This window comes from Myxocyprinus asiaticus, chromosome 27 (assembly GCF_019703515.2).
Source record: "Myxocyprinus asiaticus isolate MX2 ecotype Aquarium Trade chromosome 27, UBuf_Myxa_2, whole genome shotgun sequence".
NCBI classification, from domain to species: domain Eukaryota; kingdom Metazoa; phylum Chordata; class Actinopteri; order Cypriniformes; family Catostomidae; genus Myxocyprinus; species Myxocyprinus asiaticus.
In genome coordinates this window covers 44,298,455-44,315,143 of record NC_059370.1, presented here as the reverse complement: position 1 = coordinate 44,315,143, position 16,689 = coordinate 44,298,455, and the positions used below count along the sequence as shown (strand labels likewise).

General features: G+C 38.6%; 1 pseudogene; it reads left to right on the top strand.

Annotated features, from left to right (window-relative positions):
• LOC127417861 (uncharacterized) overlaps positions 1–16,689 on the top strand; it is a 119,050-nt pseudogene that overhangs the window by 5,939 nt on the left and 96,422 nt on the right.

The following is a 16,689-nucleotide window of genomic DNA, read 5'->3' as shown; positions in this document are numbered from 1 at the left end:
CTTATTTCACTCTTTTTTTGAGATGATCAAAGCTTTAAACATGTAATAATTAGTGTTTTTATTATAGATTTTCATAGTTTAATATTGCAGGTCTGGGTCTGGGACGAGGCAAATGTGGTAAAATCTATACATAAAAATAATTTTAAAAAGTACCAGAAATAAATTATGAAGGCCTGGTAGAAAGTTTACAAGCCTGTTTTAACACGACCTTCATGTAACAAAAATAAATGTAATACAAATCAACCCCTGGGGCATGAAAGTGCCCAAAGTTAAAGGAACAACTTAACTATATAATAATGATAATAATAATAATTAAAGCTGCAAGCAGCGATGAACGGGCCCTCGCAACCTGGTGCACGTTGGAGCTGCTGTGCCAGGGGAATGTCGCTCCAATTTTTTTTTTTTAGCATTTTTTAGCACTTAAATGTTGTTAAGAGTGTATCATAGTGTAAAACATGTCATTTCCTGTTGCCAGTAGGTGGCGCTATGACTATAACTGAATATCGGCACAGAGAAGTGTTCAGGCCAGGACTCTTATAAAACATGTAAAGTTTGGAGCAGATTGGACATTTTATGTTTGAATTATAACAACTTCCTGTTTCATGGCAAAACATCGAACTATGCCAGGCCGCCACGGACACGCCATTCAAAGAAAACTCAAAAGCTTCGCAATTTAACATCACCAAGGCATTTCGATTAAGACTAAATATAATGTTGATCTAATTAAATCTCTGGGAGGAGTTTGTTAAAGTACAAGGCCTGGAATTGGCTGTTGCCAGTAGGTGGTGCTATGACTATAACTGAATATTTTCAGAAGTCCGATACTGGAATACCGTAAGTCCATTCAGTTAGAAAAGATATTGCACACTATTCGAGATCAGTCTGAAGGTCTGTGCCGAGTTTGGTGCATGTAGCTTAAAAGCTCTAGGAGGAGTTAGAGTCAGAAATTTTAGTCTAAGAAGAATAATAATAAGTTTAAATAGGATTTCAGTAGGATTTCACTTTCTCAAACCAACATAATAATAAGTACTATAAATATATTACTTATCTTGTGTATGAATAGTTTTTTTTTCCCCCAATTGAGGACGTCCCTGGATGTCCCCCAAAGAGAGTTTGTCATATTCAGTTTATTTCTGAGGATACATTTGTCCCTAAAGGATAATCTGGATAATAAAGGAAATCTGACAAATCCAACCGTGCATGAACGGTGTGTGTGTTTGTAACGTGTGTAATTTGACCTACACGTGTGTATGTGTTGCAGCCATGCAGCAGAAGCCGGTGGTGACGGAGGTTCGGACCCCCACAGACACATGGAGTGGTTTGGGTTTCTCTAAATCGATGCCCACTGAAGCCGTGGAAGACCTGAGAGCTGTGAGCCGTCGCTGCTATTGACCTTACAACTACCAGCAGCAGGTACACACATACACACACATAGGATAACAATATGCAGAATCGACAGTCATTCCCAGCACTTATTAGGGACGGAGAATAGACTCTAAACTCCAATTACAGACTCATATCTGCACACAGCAAGCGCATAACTGTCCTGCACTTCCAGACTTATTTCCTCTGACTGTGATAATGACACTCTCTCAATTAAAATCCTGAATAAAAGCGGTTTAGCGTTGGACCGTGGCACTGTGTGTATCTCTTTTTAATTGTTAGCCCTGTTCTGAATTATATTTATTTCTCAGAATAAGTGAATCCCTACAAAGGTTTTCAATTTCAAAAGTTATTGAGACGTGTCTGGACATGTGAGCGTGCTCTTTCTTTGTCATTAGTTAAAAGGAATAGTTTGAACAAAAATGAATCTTCTCATGGCATAGCAAACCTGTCTTTCTTTAGTTTAGAAGAATGTTCATGCTGCTCTTTTCCATTCAATGAAAGCAGACAGTGACCTGAGGTGGACAAAACAGCATCATAAAAAGAATCATAAAAGTCCATATACCTCTTGCACTTTATTCCAAGTCTTCTGAAGCCACATGATAGCTTTGTGTGAGGAACAGACTGAAATTTAAGTTGTTATTCACTGAATATCTTCCCCTCCTCCAAAATAATATTTCGGATTTAATACAAATTATGCTCAACAGGATTTGTGACATAATGTTGATTTCAACAAATATGTATTTCAACTCGTCCCTCCTTTTCTTTAAAAAAAAAAAAAAGCACAAGTCTGTGTTCCAGTGAGACACTTACAATGGAAGTCAATGGGGTCAATCTGTAAACGTTAAAATACTCACTGTTTCAAAAGTATAGACACAAGACATAAACAATATGTGTGTTAACATGATTTTACTGTGATAAAAATCACTTACTAATGTTTTCTGTGCGAACGTATACAATTTTACAACTTTATTGCCATGACGACACAACACCGTAAACCCTAAAACAAACGTAAAAACGATTTAGACAGTTTTACAGCTCAAATAATAGTTTTACGTTTTAACAGAATTAATGTAAGTGCTTTTATTAAATTATGAGCTTCACATTTCTAACTTCAAACACTCCAAAAATCAGCTCCATTGACTTCCATTGTGTAAGTGCCTCACTGTAACCTCCATTTTTGCAGGATGAGTTGAAAATATTTTTTATATATGTCACAAATGCTGTCGATTGAGCTCAACTTCCACTGAACCCAGTATATCTTCCTTTAAATCTCATTCGCTCTTCAGCATATTCAAACACAATTCATCACACAAAGCTATCGTATGGCCTTAGAAGACTTGGAACATAGCACATATGACTACTTTTAAGCTGTTTTCTTTTCCTTTTTGGCGCTTGACAGTGTAAATCACATCCATTTTCATTGTATGGAAAAGAGCAGCATGAATATTCTGCCTAAAAACTACTTTTACTTTGTGTTCCATGGAAGAAAGAAAGTCATGCGGATTTGGAACGATATGAGGGTGAGTAAATGATGATAGAAATGTTCATTTTTTGATTAATCATTTAATACTTTTGTCTCTGTAGTCGTGGAGTTCTCAGAGTGGGAAGGAACGCAGTTGGAATGGCAGTGACTGAGAACTGGAGAGAAAGACGTGGATCTTTGTCTTCATCATCAACTGCCTCCTCTTCATCCTCCTCCTCCTTTCCTGCTTACAAATCAGCTGCTTCACGAACAAGTATGTGTGTGTTTTAACTAATAAATCCGCTCAACTACTGCCTAATTCTGGAGGGCTTGACATGTTTTGTTTAATTAAGGTAATGATTACATTAGTTTAGACACTTATTACAGCAGTTAATCCCAGCAGCAGCAGCTTTATTTTAAGGTGAAACAATCCATTACACTTTTAGAGCGAATAGATGTTAAAGGGATAGTTCACTCAAAAATTTAAATCCATTTACTCACTCTCATGCCACCCATTCACTTGCTGTACGGACCTACAGAGCTGAAATATTCTTCTAAAAATATTCATATGTGTTCGGCAGAAGAAAGAAAGTCATACACATCTGGGATGGCATGAGGCTAAATGATGAGAATTTTAATTTTTGGGAGAACTATCCCTTTAACATGATAAAACGTGATAAGCAGAACTGAGAGTACTGTTGTCTTATTGAAGCTGAAAGTGCCTGGATATGAGACATTAGATATAAACTTTCATTCTGACCTGCAGTGGAAGGCTATCTGACCGGCGCTAACAGCTCTGAGGTCGTGTCTGCAATGTTGAGACATTTGATTGGCAGGCCACCGAGTCCCGCCCACACAGATGATATTGTGGAGTTACTGGCACAGCTGGGTCTGGAGAAATACAGCGATATATTCCAGGAACAGGAGGTAAATATCCATAATATACAAAAACACATACACATGTGCGCACTATTTTTAATTGACTCATTATAACCCAAATTATCTTTAATCTTAAAACATATTATTTCAGGAAAGGCTTGTACTGATTAATCTTTTTATATTCTTTATATTGGTATGCATTCTTTATTTTGTGATAGTTATTATCCTTTTTTTTTCTTTTTTATGTAAAGTGCCTCGAGAAGCTTCTTTTAAAGGCGCTATGAAATTTTTTTTAAATTATTATTATTAATTGCGAAATAAAGAGTAACGTTCTCTCGCACGTCAGACTGATAATCAGACCCTCCTGACACTCTCAGACGAGGATTTGAAGGAAGTGGGCGTGAGCGTGTTTGGAGCGCGCCGGAAGATGATTCTCGCCATCTCAGGTCACTTTTATTAGCCAAAAGAATGCAGAATGAAAATTCTATTGACTGAATTTACTTACAAATCATTTTAAAGCAGTCTGATCTCATGAACATTGCGCCAAAAGCAAGTGAAATGGTGTTGTAATTAGACAAGGATTTTAAGGTGAATATTAAATGGAGGTTTTAATGAGTAAAATGTACCTCCCTAACTTAAAACTTTAACCTAAACCTAACCAACAGTGTCCTAAAAGCAATTGAGAGGTAAACAAAACAGACATCCTTAACATTAACCGACGCCTAAACCTAAACGATATTGTCCAAAAACAAAATGAGAAATGAAAAGCACATTTTCTAAAGCAACCACGTCATTTCGTGTCACTTCTATGATACTTTCGTATCACGTTTCAGCTTCAGTGTGTTTGTCTGGGCTTGAACTGCCATCACCCGAGTCCAAAGTCCAACACTCAGGTGAGCTACCACACAAGCTAATCACAAGTCTTTAATACAAGCGTTAAAATGTATAGTTTTAAAATAATGCGCTATAGTAGAAGTGTTTTGATATCATAACATAGCAGTGTGAGTAACAGAGCGACACATAAGTGTTTATAAAGTCATAATCAGCCGTTGTAGTCGTGATTTGTAAGAGTGAATAAAACACACAGTTGTTGTAGTGCTTCTAGTGTTAATTTCACCAGGAAACTGCGGTGAAATCGAATTGGGCACGTAAAAGTCAGTTTGCAAAAATATAGTTATAGTAACGTTCATTCTATGAGACTAGGTTGTTTTAAAAGGATAGTCCACCAAAAAAAATTTAAATTCAGTGATCATTTACTCACCCTCATGTCCTTCCTCACCCATGTGACTTTCTTGCTTCTGTGGAACAGAAAATGAGACATTTTCAGAAATGTAAGCGCAGCGTAGTTCTAGCGGGAAGACTAGCAGCTGTACATCATCGCACCATTAGCTAGGTAACTCCTAGCCAATCAAATGTAAGCCATTGCTTTATAAGTCTGCTCACAATCTATCACATTGCTGTTTCAGTGTGCTAACACGGCAACCCCCACCACCACCAGTTGAGTCCCGTCCTGCACGGGGGAAGACTCCTCGCCCCTGCCTCCTATCTCCGGCAGGATATGACGGTTCCGAGTACAACTTCTTCGGACCGCCAGATGGGGCTTACGCCAAAGAGAGACATTAAATTTCCGTTTTACACTCACCAAATAAATGTCATCTTAAATTTCACTCAAGTGAATAGAGTGGTGGTGGCGTAGTGGGCTTAAGCACATAACTGGTTCAATCCCCACAGCCACCACCATTGTGTCCTTGAACAAGGCACTTAACTCCAGGTTGCTCTGGGGGGATTGTCCCTGTAATAAGGGCACTGTAAGTCGCTTTGGATAAAAGTGTCTGCCAAATGCATAAATGTAAATTTAAGTCTGCGAGGCTTCCTGATAGAACTATTCACACTGTGTTTCTATATATAAGCATACAGTGTTCTGGGGATGTTTAGCTCGGAAAAGGCCAAAAATGCAACATAAATGTAGTCCAAGTCTTCTGAAGCCATGCAGTAGGTTTTTGTGAGGGACATCGGGGTTTAACTGGCTGGGTTTTTTATTATATAATCAGGATGCAGTTGATTTAATCAATTAAATTATTTTGTCTGAATAATTATTTCACCACTGTTTGTACAATAATGATATTAAAATCAACAGGAGGAATATAAGATTGTTTCAATCCAGTTCCGATCTGATCTTGACAAGTCTACTTAGTGTTTAAATTCAAATTTAATTCATTACGTTTTTGCGTGCAGAAACATTAAATTAAACCCTCTATAATGCATTTGTCCCTCATCAGATTTGAGTAAAAAGAGGACATTTCCAGAAGTACCCACAGTGAAGTCCGGATACCTGGAGGGCGGGGCCAGTGGCCGTCTTACACGGATCATGGACGAAGACGCGGCTGCCAAGAGTTACCGCTGGAGAAGACACACTGTGTCTGCAAAGACTACGATTACAACAATGCACCTGAGGCCAGTTTATGCTTCATATCATGTGGCCCTCAGGGACCAATCAAAGTATAAATCTTGATAGATGATTACCATATAATACAGAGAGGACAGATGTGCTATGTGTCTGAGGAGACGTGCAGACGTTTGATCTTCACGATGAACTGACTGACCATCCAGGATCAAAACGTATTATGCACCTCTCTCTATCTGTGTCTCTCTACCTCTCTCTATCTCTCACTGCTCTTGTGTCTATGCAAAACTTTGTTCTGTGCTAAGTATACTTTCAGAAAATTATTATACATTTACTTTTGGCATTACGTTTTCATTCAAATTCAGACTGATTCGCTAATGAATCATTCAGACCGATTTGTGGTAGCGGTTTGACTGATTCATTGAAAAGAGCTCACTCAAGAAAGATTTACTGACAAATTGAACATCAGTATGGCTTGCGAGCAAGTTTTACACTACACATGCACATATACATGTAAGCCAATTAAATATTTTAATATGTATATTTATTATTTAAATTTTCACTGTTTAAGATTGTATACATTTCTAAGACTTTTCCTGGCTGATATTTCCAAAGCTCATGATAAATGATTCAATAGCCACATCTAGTCCTTTTTAACAATAGTAAGTAATAAAATGATTGTTACTAGCATTATTATTTTATTTTTAATTGCTTATAGTTGATATGTACTTTTAAGCAGCATACTTGCAGTGTGTCACTTCATCTAAAACTATTTAAACAAACAAACAAAAAAATTGTAAACAAAAAATGAATTGTGTAAAGAAAGAATTAGCCTATAGAGGGCAACCTGTCACTGTCCTTGGCCAACTATAATTTTGCCCATTAAAAGTCTTTCTCTGAATAATTTTTCCCTTGAAATCAACAAATTATACAATTTGACGACCTTGAAAATTACCACAGTGTTGTGTGTTGAATAAATACAGTGCTAAATGAATAATTATATGGTTTAATTCAGCAGAGAAAAATATGAAACCCCTCAAATATATTGAAAATATTGTGGCGTTGCACTCCAGCGCACAACTGAAGGTTTCAATTAAAATTATGTGTCTGCAGTGTGCTCCGATTTTCTCTCATTTTCAAGTTAACACATCTCTCATATGCATGTTATTAAGATGGATTTCAGAAATGCATCATGTGCAGGCATGCATTTTATCTGTGCCAATATCATGGGTGTAGCTGATGGGTATTTTCACACTCTGGCACTTCAAAAGAGTAAAACACATAATCACAAATCACACTGACCTGCATTAACCATGTTAAAATATTGCCAATTAACATTAACAGCATTAAGCCAATGGAGTGGAATTGAAAGAACACATCACTACAACACACACACCACAAACAGACCTGCTTGACAGAGAAAAAAATATTTCTTTGTAGGCTACTCGGATAAAGGGAGGGGGAGGGTTCACAAAGGACTCGTATGCCGTTCTAAGTGTACTATTTTCATATGTCTAGTAGGTCTATGTACGCCACCGAGAGCGTCGTGTTTTTAAGAGAGCTTTTCAAGATAAGGACCAATCACACCAAACGCAGGTGTCTCTAGACGCACTTCTTAACAGTTGAAGTTCTTTAACTTGACATGGTGTCTAAAAAACACGGTGCTCCGAGGCAGTGCAATAGTCAAAGATGTCCATTTAGTTTAAGTTTTTGTGGAAAATCAATTGATAAAACACAGCGGACGGATGCAAAACACATTCGGTGTGAACAGCCCATTAAAATCTTAAATTTAAATTATTTTATGTAACCTTTAAAAAATTAAATGCTATTCGAAACCCCTGCATTCTGTTCTTGTCCGTTACGTTCTCCATCTTAAGCCCAAAGTATACTTCGGTTTTGACGTGGACGCTTAGCGTATATGCACAGTTGAATGCTGAAGCCCAAAGTTTACTTCGGCTTTAATGTGAATGCTTAGTGTATGCGTACAGTCAAACGCTCAGCTGTATATTTCATTTGCATACGCAGGCGGTGGACGCATGCACACTACAACTGCTATGAGATACTAGACTATTTCTGTTCAGGAGGTTAGACCCATAAAAATGTCTTTATAGTGCTTCAGAGTTTGATGTGCACATTCACTGATGTTGATTCCACCTTCATCTCCTGTTGTTTACCGGCGATTACATAATCTTTTGGAACTTCTTCGTGAAAGCAAAGGCTCAGTTGTGAGTGTCGCCACCTTGTGAACCCACTAATTAGTGCAAATAATCCCAGGCGTATGCGTACACAGAGTTCAGAGTATGTGCGGTTTAGAAAATCGGGCTGCACGTGTTCAGGGCTCGAGCACTCTTCTGATGATGAAATTTACGTCAAATGTCCTGTGTGCAGATGCTTAGTGTTTGCGTCTAAACAAAGTATACTTTGGGCTTTCCCAAAGTAATGTGTCATTCCTGCGCCGCCGGAGCACCAGGCATTAATGACTTGTCTTCATAATGGGTCACGAGACACCTGATTCTCTCGGTGTCAGGCAGAGATAATACACCCCCAATGACCATGCTGGGTCTAGGGGGGGCTACCCCACTAGATTTTCCCTTGCCCCCCCCACCCAGAAACATTTGACATCCCCCTCCAGGTCCAATGAAGGACAACCACTTACCCCCACCACTCCAAATTGCATTTTAGTACCAGCTCTGCCAATGACACTAAAAGGCCAGTGGATACTAATAGCTCCTTATTAATTATGATACGGTCACACACAGTAGGTACAGGACATGTTCTTGCATACAAACAGCCCAAGGAAATGGAACAGAATGCATGGGGCTTGAGACACTTTTTCCACGTTAGTTGAACTATTTTTGTCGACACACCATCTTAAAAGTGCTACGCTTGTGGCACGTGACAGCGCAAAGTTGATGCAATATTATGTTCAAAAAGCCCAACAGAACTGAACAGAACACAAGGGTCTTAAGACTTTTTTTAAGTTGAACTATTTTTGTATACACACCGGCTTAAAATCTCAACGCTCGTGTCACGTGATGCATTCTTACAGCCCAACCGAATTAAACAGAACGCATGGGTCTCGAGACACGTATTTTTAAAAGTTAAACAATTTTTATTGACACACCATCTTAAAAATGCAATGCATAATGCAATGCAATGTCAAAAGGGGCTGTTCACACAATGCGCCTGAACGGTCCTAAAGACCTGTGTGAACCATTTAGTATTTTAACTTGTCTCCAAAGTGTCAAAGATGATCTGTTACTTGTCTACCGTATCCTTCGCTTATTTCAGGTTTTGTACTAATGGCGTTAACCGGAGATGTATCAAAGGGCACAGAATGAAAGGTTGTAGGTTCAAACCCTGTAGCCTTTTTACTCACTACCAGCCCAGATACATCACTAAGCAACACATTTGGTTTAAATCTAATTCTGAAATGCACAATTCAAACTCTATGAGCAGTGCAGTTGTGGTGCTGAACGGACAGCTCCCATTTCCTCACACACTCACTAGAGAACATACAAATATCAATCTCACTACTTTTCCTGTTTTATGCTTTACTAATGAGGTTAAACCATTGATTTATTTATTGTATTTAATTAAAAATGAGTCAATGTTGCCGTCATTCTTGCTGCAGCTGAAAACACTGCAGTGGACAGCAGGCAGTTGAGAGCCATCAAATATCCTGATTCCAAATGAAAACTGAGGCTGGTTTTAATTTGTTAGGAGTGATCAGGGAGTGAGTGGATGTCATTGTATTGATTCTCTCTCCACAGCACAGGATGTTTTACAGCTTAAAGTCATCACCTGCGTATTACCTCCAGCAAACCTCAACGAGAGTGTTTATTCCCGAGTGAATGCACCACTCCCTTTGTTCTATATCCATCTCTCTGAGACAGAGAGAGAGAGAGAGAGAGAGAGAGAGAGAGAGAGAGAGAGAGAGAGAGAGAGAGACTTTTAAATACCATTTATTCTAAAACATTAGAAACACATTAGCAGCATAACTTAGTGAAAAACAAGACAGCCAGAGTCATGAACAAGTGCCTCTTTAACACCCCACTTTGTTTCAAAGAAAACCTCATTTTTTGTTTGCTGATAGTGTGTATACTCATTGACTACCTGAGATTCCACCAAAGACTTAAAAAGAGCCATCAAGTCAACATTCTGATTTTCAGTTTTACACTGGTGGGATTTTAGGATTGCCAGCTTGGCTTGTCCCAACAAAAAAAATGGGCAAGCCTGCACTCTCATTGCCAAAGACGCCTATATCTACAACCAAATATAAACAATAGTTTTCTGACAACAAAACCAAGTTTAGAAATCGTTTTTTCAAGCAGCACAAACAAGGGAAATGAACGCAAGCAACAGAACAGCAAATGCATTCAAAAAAGGTGATTGTTTTTTAACCCTCTGTTTAAAATACAAAGGTTCAAAACATGAAAATCAGAGTCAGCACATTTGATTTCATGGGTCTTCTCAATTAAAAACAACTATCAATCCAGTTTCAAATTGGTCAAGTTTTGAAGCAAAGTAAGACTGAAAGATATCCATGGCACTTTATCTGTACAATACAGTTATCTTTTGTAGTGTTTGCAGTCTCACTGCTTTCATCTTTGATTCCACATGCATGAGGTCTTGTCCTCCCTTTGCCACAGGCATGTACAGAACCACAGGTGGAAGATAATGATGACCATTCCAAAGGAAATCAATACATTTATTTGTATCTTTAAGAGTAAATCTTTAGGAGGATTCAAAACTGTGATCTTATGCCACAGCAAAGCAGCTGCCAGATTATTAATAACCAAGCATCTCCCTCTATATGAGAGTTGTGGAAAAACCCATCTTCATCTATGAAGTCTACCAGTTATTTGCTCAGAAACACCTTCCCAGTTCTTTTCCATATACTCATCAGTTCCAAAGTAAATCCCCAGAATTTTAAAGCCACACCGTGTCCATTTACACTGCTGAGGTAAACGAGGAGAGCCAAATTCCTTCCAGTCTCCCAGCAGTAATGATGTACATTTCTCCCAGTTTATATGAGCAGTTATTGCATTTTGAAAATTATTCAAGCAGGATGTTAGGTTGATTATATCGTCTGAAATACGTACAAACAAGTTTTACTGGGATTACATCTGGGTGACCAGAAAAACCAATGCCTTGTAACTTGTTTCTTAATGAAACAAGCAGAGGTTCAGTTGATATTGCATACAATAATCCTGAAAGTGGGCACCCCTGTTTTATATTGCTCAAGGAACCATTAATCCTGAGCATGCTATAAATATTATTATATAACAATTTGATAAGGGACACAAAGCGTGGTGCAAACCCAAAAGCCTCTTGAATCTTAAAAACATATGCATGATCCACTCTATAAAAGGCTTTACTTTTTTTCCTTTTTTTTTAATCCCCTTTTTCTCCCAATTCCCACTACTTAGTAGGTCCTCGTGGTGGCGCAGTTACTCACCTCAATCCAGGTGGTGGAGGACAAGTCTTAATTGCCTCCGCTTCTCAGACAATCAATCCGCGCATCTTATCACGTGGCTCGCTGTGCATGACACCGTGGAGACTTACAGCATGTGGAGGCTCATGCTACTCTCCGCGATCCATGCACAACTTACCGCGCGCCCCATTGAGAGCAAGAACTACTAATCACAACCACGAGGAGGTTACCCCATGTGACTCTACCCTCCCTAGCAACAGGGTCAATTTGCTTGCTTAGGAGACCTGGCTGGAGTCACTCAGCACACCCTGGATTCAAACTCACGACTCCAGGGGTGGTAGTCAGCGTCAATACTCGCTGAGCTACCCAGGCCCCCCCTTCATCATTTTTAAATAGATTTGTATCTAATACCTTTGAAATATTAATTCTACTTGGCTACAATGGCTGTTTAGATGAAATGATGGTTCCTCTGATTGAAAAAATGTAATATCGTCAATTTGCTGAAAAATATAGAGATATAATTTCTGAAGCCATATTGCCCAGCCCTACATTCCAATAGAACGGTGTAGAAATCCTGTCCAATTAGTTTCCAAAAGCTCATGTAAAATTCAGCAGACAGGCCATCTATACCTGGAGACTTCCCTGGATTTAACTCCTGAACGGCTCTTGAGATCTCAGAGAACTTAAGACCTATCTCCAAGTCCATCTTGTCATGCTCAGACAGTTGAGGAAGATCACTTAAAAGTTCATTAGCAGCTAGTTAATCACATGATTCTGCCTGATAAAGTTTTTCATAAAATGACAGGGCAATAGAGTTAATTTCCTGTTGATCTGTTATTTCTTTGCCATTAGAAAGTTTCAGATGATGAAGGTACTTCTTGTCTCTGGATTCAGGCTGTAGGGGCATCTATATGTGTATCTGGCTCGAATGAATGCTCCTTTTCCTCTTTCTTCCAATATGTAACAATGAACCATCACCATTGTTCCAGTGTCTTAATTTTTTTCTTTCAGGGTTCTAGTACTGCATGCAGACAGAAGATTTTTATCTGCACTTTTCCTACAGCCCACCACTGACTTAAGGATGAAAAATGATTTCTCTCCTCTCTACAAGAATTCCAGAAAGGTTTAAAAGAATGAAAGAAAAAATGATCTTGAAGTAAGATTATTATTGAAAAGCCAGTATGGATGAAAAGATTTAATAGAAGGAAAAGAAACAGTCATAGAAATATAATAGTGTTCAAACAGAAAGTTTGTTGAAATTGAACTGCCAAAAAAATCTGCCCCGATTACTAGCTTTAACATAAAACCTATCAAGCCTTGCACCTGACATATCATTAGAATTTTCTTTGAGCCAGGTGTACTGTCTCACCCCAGAAAAGTATCCCTCCACAAATCAATAAAGCCATGGTAATTAATCAAATACCTGAGTGCTTCAGTAGAACAGGGATGTGGTTCATCATGACTTGATCTAATGTACAGTTAAAGTCACCATCTAGCACAATAATCTTTTCCTGGGAATCATCTGCTAAAGCTTCAGAGAGTTCAGAGAGAAGATATGCGTTCATACCCTATATTTGGGGCATACACATTAAAAAAAGAAAAAATTGTAATATCCACTCGTGAAATTCGACAAGACATTATCCATTTATCCGAGGCGACAAAAGTATTGCAACTCCACACATCTGTATGTGTTTCTTGTAATAGAATTAAATCTGCCTTTTTAAATTGTAAATATTGAAACAAACAACCCTCTTTTCAAAACTCCGACAACCATTAATATGTAAGATTCAGAAACCCTTGTTATTAATGACACCTGTGGCCGTTAAGTGAACTGCAGCAGCTACCTGTTGCTCATGCTCGCGCTCGTGCACACACTCCATAGGGACGCGAGCGAGCGAGCATCGACCAAAACAATGACGTAACGTACAAAGAGACTGAATGTGATTCACCGGCATCATGCTGACAGATGAGGTAGCATAATTAAAATTACACAGTTATGACTGTTTTACTACAAACTTTGAGATTAAACTAAAACTACTTATCAGCTAACATAGCATACTGATACACACATACAGCTACATACTACCGAACTATACCAGACAGTTTACTGTTGCACTGATATGTTGCACTATTGTACGTTTTGCATGTCATATGTTGTATTACGATCAAGAAACCAGCATATTTGCTTAAATTTATCCTGTATACCTGACTTTTAGTATAAAGAGAAGATTGCTGGAATAATTTGAAAGAAATGCCCTGCCGATGTTCACTCTAGTTTTCGCTCGACCACGATCATGTTTCCGCTTAGCCAGATGGGATTCAGTAGATAAATGTTTTTTTGTTTTTTTTTGGTTTACTCTGAGATTGTGAAGGAGTCGGTGTTGTGCTGGGAGCCGGACTTTTGCTGGATTCCATGTCTAAGATAACGTTATTTAGTGTTGCAGTTTGTTGTCGCTGTTGAATAGCGGAAGAGAAGCAGTAAGGCAAGGCTCTCGGGAGTGTGCATAAATGACACATCCTTTGGATTTTCCCGGCAAAATCGATCCGCTCCCTTTGCATGAAAATCAGTCTACAGGCTTTAATAGGCAACCTAGGAAGTCCGGGAAGGGCTCATTTTTTAAGTTGCGTTACAAGCCGTTCTCACATTGGCAAACAAAAAAGGTGAATACATTTGGCAGACGCTTTTATTCAAAGCGAATTACAGTGCCCTTATTACAGGGACAATCCCCCTGGAGCAACCTGGAGTTAAGTGTCTTGCTCAAGGACACAATGGTGTTGGCTGTGGGGACTGAACCAGCAACCTTCTGCTTACCAGTTCAGTGCTTTAGTCCACTATGCCACCACCACTCCGCCTCTGAATGTTTCATGAAAACTGTTACATACTGCACCATTAAAAGAGCCAATATAAGGAATTCATTAAAAAGATAAAAGAGGGATACAAAAAACACACAGATATTCATTTGTCTTATTAGTATTTAGCAGATCATCCTCAAAAGCAGTCCTCATTCTTTTCCTTACATTACACATGAATTTCTTCAATCTATACCATTTTGGTTGATCCAGCTCATCTATAGTACCTTTTTTTCATGGCAATAGCACATGATTCATTGAAAAGCCTTACATTTGGAAAGTACTTTTCAAGTTTTGGTCTCCGTTGATTTTTTTGTCACAACAAGAAAATTATTCAATTGTTGTACTGAAGTGCAGCTTCCTTGAGAGGCTGCATGAATGTTAGAACTATCAGAATCATAAAAAGACTGAGCATTATCAAGAGCCATTACATCTCACCTCACTATGTGACACATTCTCCGGTGTTTGCAAACATTTCACATTCTTCTCTCCCTCTAGTACTACTTGTTCATCAATGCACTTAGGATTGCTAGTTCTATCTCCATCAGCAGATTCTGAAATTCCCTGTACTTCTCTACTAGCACAACCTGCATTTTCACTAACACAAGAGACCAGTGATGTGCACTGAAACCATGTTTCTTGTGTGTGTATATATATATATATATATATATATATATATATATATATACACTGTACATAATTTTTTTAATTTTTCCTTTATCACAAATAATAGCCTATTCTGTTATATTCTCACAAAAAGCGCCATGGTATTAAACTTGTTAACCCAATGTTTTTGACACGTGTCATAGTAAAACCATGGTATTTTTTTAAAGTACCTTGGAGTACTATGACAGTATCATGAAATATGAACACGATCAATCATTCAGTATCATGGCATTACCCTGGTAACATGGTGCGCGGTGCGTACGACTGTGTTCCGTGAATGCTACAGGGTCCTTGAATAACATATAACATGCAAGGAAGGGCAGCCGGTGGAGTTTCTGGTGCCTCCCTAGGGAATGAAAGGTGCCCCTTTAGGGAGTTGATGCCCTACGCAGACTGTGTAATATGCATATAGGGAGCGGCGGTACTGTGGAAGCCTAATGGTATTTTTCTGAAAGTGATTAGTCTAATGGCTTATTCGTTTCAACAAAATCTCACTCGTCTGAGGTAACGGCACTTCGATGTTCTAGGGCGAATTCAAAACTGCAATTTTTTGCTTCTTTGAAGGGCACTGCTGCGGGAGGGGATGCCACTCGTTCAAAACGAAAGTGAAGGAAACATGGCATTTCTGTATGAACAGAATTCATCTAACAGTCTTGTGGAAGGGCCCTCTGAGAAAAGCTTCATTTTTTCAGAGTACCCACTTCAAGGGCTCTGCACTTCGAAGTGAGTATAGGGCATAGGGAGGATCACTTGTGCCCCTGCTACCCAGCTCTGTGCACGTCACAGCAAGGGACATTGGAGACCACATCAGTTTTCAACACAGCCAAATGATGCGGGTGCACTAAGGCAAACACAAACTTCTTCAGGCTGCTGATCAGTTATTGTATCGCTACTTTCAATGCTATCCGGAGCATGTATCACTTGCTCCATAGCAGAGACCGGCTCATTCTCATCGTTAGCTTGTTCAGCTACTTTATTTGTGGGACATGTTTGTTTAGGATAGCCATGCTTTCCGCAGTCAAAACATCTAATTGAATCAGTGCTTATAAAGAGTGTAAGCCTTCCCCAACAAAGTAAATTTCACCATAACATTCAAGTCCTGATATTCAGTGCTCACTATCATGAAAATAATGTGTTTCAGATCTGGATTTTTTAAACCCAGATGAATCATTTTCATTGAGCCCACAATTTTTCCATAGCGCACAAGAATGCGCTTCAGCATCTCATTTGGTATGAACGCTGGAACATTTGAAAGAATAAAATTTTTTGAAGGGTTAGACAGTGGTAACACTGGAATGAAAACATCATTCACTGGCAAACTGCATTCAACTAACTGATTCACCATATCAACCACTTTCAAAAATAAAATAAAAAACAACAGCTTTATTCATCCTTAATGCTGATGTTTCGTGCACCAATTTAATTTCTGACTGTTGTCCAGCAGTTTTCTACTGACACCGAATCATCAGGCATATACTTGCAGCCATACTAAAAAAAAAAGTATTTCTGTAGGCTGTTCAGTTTACTTAACTAAAATGAACTAAAGCAACACAATTCTAGAAAATTTTGTCTTAACTTAATTTCATTACATTCTATCCAATTACA